The sequence below is a fragment of the Anomaloglossus baeobatrachus genome (assembly GCF_048569485.1).
Source record: "Anomaloglossus baeobatrachus isolate aAnoBae1 chromosome 5 unlocalized genomic scaffold, aAnoBae1.hap1 SUPER_5_unloc_27, whole genome shotgun sequence".
Taxonomy (NCBI): Eukaryota; Metazoa; Chordata; class Amphibia; order Anura; family Aromobatidae; genus Anomaloglossus; species Anomaloglossus baeobatrachus.
Window position 1 is genome coordinate 1,077,567 of NW_027441803.1, and position 5,736 is coordinate 1,083,302.

The window sequence follows — 5,736 nt, forward strand, 5'->3', positions numbered from 1 at the left end:
CAGTGTACACCCTGAGCAGGAGGCGGACCTAAATCAGTTTAGTGCACAAGCAGTAGGAGAACAAAAACACAACCATACATAAGACAAGGTAATAACCTCAACAAAGTAGCCGTGCGACCCGAGTCCAGGGAACACGGGCCACTGAGATAGACAGTCAATATGTAACAAAACAAGCAGGGTGGGTGCTATGTCCCCCAATGAAGACTCAGAGAAAGATTTTACGGTGAGTACACAAAAATCCTTCTTTCTCTTTCATTTCATTGGGGGACACAGGACCGTGGGACGTCCAAAAGCAGTCCCTGGGTGGGGAGCGGCAAGCCCCGAGGCTAGGAAGGAAAACGGCCTCCCTCAGCGGGCTTCCCCAAGAAGTGAATGTACCCGTCTTGTACAGGTGTGCTACTGCCACCTGCAAAAGCTATTTCCCAAGACTGGCCTCTGCCTATGCTTGGGTGTGAACCTGGTAGAAGTTGTTAAAGGAATGCAGACTAGACCAGGCGGCGGTGCTACGGACCTGGTCGGCCGACGTCTAATGCGTAATCGGCCAAAAAGGTTCCCACTGCACTAGTAGAGTGCGCCGTTACTGCCCGTGGTGGAGATCTGTCCTTTATCCAAGAGGCCTCGGCAATGGCGGAACAGATCCATCTGGCAATTGAGGCCCTGGGTATCAGCATGTCCCTTTTGCGTCCGGATGGGATGATGAACAGCACGACCGTTTTACAGGAAGGTGCGGTCCTGTAGGCACAGAGTGTGAGGGCTCGCACCAGGTCCAGAGTATGGAAGACCTTCTTGAGGCTTTGAGAAGGACCAGGACCGGAGGACAGAGAAAACAAACTCCTCATTTGACTGGAATGCCCTAGGAAGAAGGGAGGGAGCCGGCCCGAGCACGACCTTGTCCTGGAGACAAATCCGAAAAGGGGTAAACCCTTTAGGTCTGACGTTCTTCGCAGAGAAGTGACGGCAATGAGGAACACCACTCTTCCACAACCGGTGAGAAGGAAGAAATCTCGAACGGTGCAAACGGCGGACCTTGAAGCAAATCCAGCCCTAGCATAAGATCCCACAGTTCTAGTGGCCGACGATACGGCGGAGCTGGATGGACAAATCCCTGAATGAAAGCCTTGATCCGTGGACGAGAAGCGAGAGACTTCTGAAACAGGATTGACACAGCCGACACTTGGCTTTTTAAGCATGGAGAATGTGAGACTCGCATCTAGACCTGCCTTGATGGGAGGGAGAAGAGATACTGTATTCTTCAGACCACCGAAGGAAGAACGCTCCCCGTGCAGCAGTGGATTCTCGCAGAAGATAGAAACCTGACTGTAATCATTGTCTGTATTAACTCTGTCAAAAAGCCTGCCTGAGGTATTACCCAGGATACAGTAGCCAGACTGTTAAATTTTAGGACCTCCAGGTTCTCGTAGGAGAGAAAGAGAGAGAGAAGGCTCTTCCAACAAGGAGCTGGATGGTCTGGAAGGCGTCCCGGGAGGACAGCGTGGGTCCTGAAGAAGTTCCGCGAACCATGCTAGTCTGGGCCCCTCTGGAGCCATTAGAATGGCTGGAAATACTTCCGCCCTGATGTTCTTAAGAACCCTCGGGATCAGGGGCCGCAGTGGGAGAAAGTACGGGGGCCTGCACTGGGTCCACGCATCGACCCCTAGCGGCAGGTGGTCGTGGTAGCCCGCAATGAACCATGGAACCTGCCAGTCGAATCGGGAGGTCATTAGGACCACCTTCAGAGTCTTTTATCTGGCGCCGATCTGGTTGAGGCTTTCCCTGTTGAGGGACCATTTGCTTGAAGCGAGGACATCCTGCTAGGTAGGCATCTTGAATGTCCCGCGACGTCAGAACCTCACCGACTTCAATGGAGGTGAACACGGAGCGGAGGAGCTCAATGCCAAATGCTCGAGGTCTCACGGACCTTCTAGAAAAAACTCCGGGTCGAGGAGGGGGCGGACAGAGCCGACCCTCTTGGGGACCACAAGAGACTGCAATAAAAACCGCTGGAAAAGTTCTGATGGCGGGACTGTTGCCACAAGTCCAGAGTGGAGGAAAGACCCCATGGAGGGGAGGAACACGCGCCCACGCACGGGAGACTCAGGAGGGCGAGAACGTAAAAAAAGTCTTGTGGCAATGAATCGGATCTATTTCGTAGTCTGAGACTGATCTCTCTGACCTAGGATCTGCCTCTAATGGGAGGTAGATCTGCTGGAGGGGGACAGAAGCCCCACTAGACTGGCGCAGCTGTCCGCAGACCGCAAGTCATTTGGAGATGCGGCGCTGAGACCTGGAAGTGGACTTCGTGGACTAGTGGGGACGCGAACGCCAGGAGGGATTGGGCATAAAAGACGGGGCCCTCTTGTCCCTTCGAGGGGAGGATGTTTTCTTTTTTTTTTTTTTGAGGATGAGGAGTTCCAGATGGCTTGGGCCGAAAATAGGGAAGAAAAGTACTCTTTTCTCCCGTAGCCTCAGAGATCAGTTGGACTAGCCTAGGTCCTAAACGGCGCTCCCCTAAGACGGAGGGGAAGCCAGCTACCCTCAGAAGCCAGATCCGCGTTCCAGGTCCTGAGCCTGAGGGCTCGGCGGATAGCTACATTGTTGCAGGGACCTGGGTCGCTCCATTGGCAGGCGCCAGGGCTGCGTAGCGAAGTGAGATCTGCGAAGAGATGTTAGCCAGTTCCGGAACGGCAGAGAAGGCACAGAGTCCCTGGGCAGCATGTCCGTCCAGGACATAGCGGCTTCACAACCCAAGCCAAGGCAAGGGCCGGGGAAAGGGAAGTTCCTGATGGCTCGAAGGCAGAGCGGACCCACCTGTGAATGGTACGGTCTGTGGAGTCCCTGAGAGACGCACTGTTAGGAGTGAGAAGTCAGGCGGGAGCTGGCGGGCCGACCACAGGGGAGTCTGCCCATTCTTCTCGGAGCCCTTCAGAGAAGGGATAATGTAAAATAATGGGCTTACCGCCGGTACATACCGTGACTGGCTGTTGCCTGTGGTTGCTTCGTAAGTCAGCGAACTCATGATGTCCACTGAATGCGTTATGGACTCGCCTCGTCCGCTGAAAGGGGATATGGGTGCTCTGAAAAGAGACGGGATCTACCTGTATCCTCAGAGACTGATTCACCGCTTCTACCAGGCTATCCACCATGCGCTGAACATCAGCCGCTTGTACGGAATCCAGCTGAGGTGCTGCATCTGAATCATCACCCAGTAGGTCAAAGGACTCCAGGAAGGAGTAGTAGTCTGGACCTGGGGATGAGAGTGAAGCCTGGGAAGGCACTGAAAACGAGACCTGGCGGGTCCGCTTCCGAGTAGCAGAGGACCGTGGGCCGGAGCTCACTTCCTACTGAGGAGACTGCGCTAGGCCTGTGGAGGGCTGAATGCGCGACGGCAGGCGACGCAGAGCTTGCGCGATGGTCCGAGAGACCTCAGAGAGGGAACCTATGGACTGCGACAGGGACGCCAACTAGTCGGGAGGGGGCGGAACGCAGGGCCCTGCAGGATCGGAGACTGCGCGGCGGCATCTGAGGCGTCGGGAGAGGAGTCCTGTGGATGCTACGGGTCTGCAGAGCAGCCAGAGCATAGCTGGACATCCTGACCTAGGAGAACTACACCAAGGCACGGGAAACTGTTTGGGTCGGGCGGAGCAGTTTTATGCAAAGGTACTCTCGCTGGGACTGCTAGGCTAGAGACAGGAGAACGACTAAACTGTCGCTCATATATGAGGGCTATCTCCGTAGGAGCAAATCGTACCCAGATCCTGTGTGCTGCCTACCAGTCGAGAGAGAGGGATCCCGGTCACGCCGGAGCCAGGGAAATCAGGGTGCTGCTGCGTCATTGTTAGGAAAAGACAGGGTTGAGGCCCCACAGATATATGATCTAAAGGGGTTGTCTGGTACTAAGCCTATCTACTTGTTTGCTAGGAGCAGTGGCCTTCCCCTGAGGGCGTTCCTGGTAATACAGTTCCTGTCAGATTCTGTCTATTTAAAAATATGAGAGAATCAAGACACCAACATTAGGGCAATTAAATCCTAATGTACCCAGAGACATGCAGAATCCAATAGGAGGCGGCATCTTGGCCGACGCACCGCAGAACGGTGCCATAGACATGCTGAAAGTGAATCAAGAAATCTGGAAATAAACCTTTTTTTTTTTTTTTACTAAATTGTAGAAAAAACTTCTGGGGTTAAAAACCACATAAAACTGAGATTTTTCACCTAAGTTGTGAATTCTACATGTATTATATCGTGAGTTGTCATACATCAGCAGTCCATTCACATGAAGTCGTCTTGTGATTAGAGATCTTTTACACTCTGCTTACAACCAAATAACTGACAGATTACAGCTAATCTGCCTGTGTGAGCAAAATGGCGATGGGAAGCTGGAGTTGGCTGGGGGAGGGGCCGTGTGAGGGTGGGAAACAGGGCATCCACCACCCACACTGTGATGCCTGGAGGCTGAGCAGTGGGCGGAGTCGGGGGCAGAACGGCCGGCCAGCCAATAGCGCTGCAGCAGGGGGCGTGGCTGGGACGCAGGAAGACTAGGCAGAGACCGGGGCCTAAATTTTGGAGCTGCCGGAGCGAGGGAAGGTAGAGACAAGCGGTCCTACCTGAGATCAGTGGCGGCGCAGCAGCGATGTCCGGTGTGCCGGGAGGGAGCTCTGCGCGTGTGCCGGTGCGCTCCGCCAACTGATGGGACGTGGCTGGGGCGCAGGGCGTCTAGGCCGAGACCGGGGCCTAAATTTTGCAGCTGCCCGAGGAGGAGAAGGTAGGAGAGGGGCGTCCTACCTGATATCAGCGGCGCCGCACCACCGTTGTCCGGTGTGCAGGCAGAGAGCTCTGCACATGTGCCTGTGTGCTCCGCACACCGATGGAATGGCTGCGGGCTCCAGGGAAGTAGAGTGGGGAAGGCAGGGAGGTGGACGCCGGTGGGGGGTGGGAGCCCCTCTGCGAATGTAGACAGCGCTGCGGGCCCCATCATAAAATCCAGACGCGCTGCGGAGGTCCAGTCCCTATTGCCGAGCCCTGTGCACCCTTTGGGGTGATACCGCAGGGTGGATCAGGGGTGCCCATGAAGGTATTGCCCCACGTGCAAACCCGGGAGTAGTACCACGGGAATGGACGGGGGAGAGGGCCCGAAGTCTCTAGCCTCTGCAACCCTGGGGAGTGGTACCCACAGGGCTGCAAAGGATGAGGGAAGAAAAATAAACGACACCTGCAGAAACAGAGAAGACAACAGGGATGAGAGCGATGAGCGTCGCCGAGAAAAAATGAAAAAAATACGCAAGAAATCAAGTGGCTGAAGGGGGCCGAGTCGGCCCACATCAGCCTCCTACGACACTAAGCAAAAACTGATTTAAGTCCGCCTCCGGCTCAGGGTGTACACTGCTAGGGAGGAGCTAACCTTTTTTGTCTACTTAGTGTCAGCCTCCTAGTCACAGCAGCATACACCCACAGTCCTGTGTCCCCCAATGAAACGAAAGAGAAAGGGGATTTGACGATTGGGCCAAAAAGAAACAATTATTCTGGTCGCACAAAGAAGCTGAGTCGCATAGATTCAGCAACAAGGCGGGGAGAATGTTGGCAAACCTGGCAAGGGGCAGCAGAAAGATGACAGTGATCCAAGCTGAAAACAAATGGGGGAGGGATAACCACGGACCCTAAGGAAATTAATAAACTGCTGGGAGATTATTATAGAAAATTATATGGGCCAGGAGATAATGACATGACTGACGAGGCAGA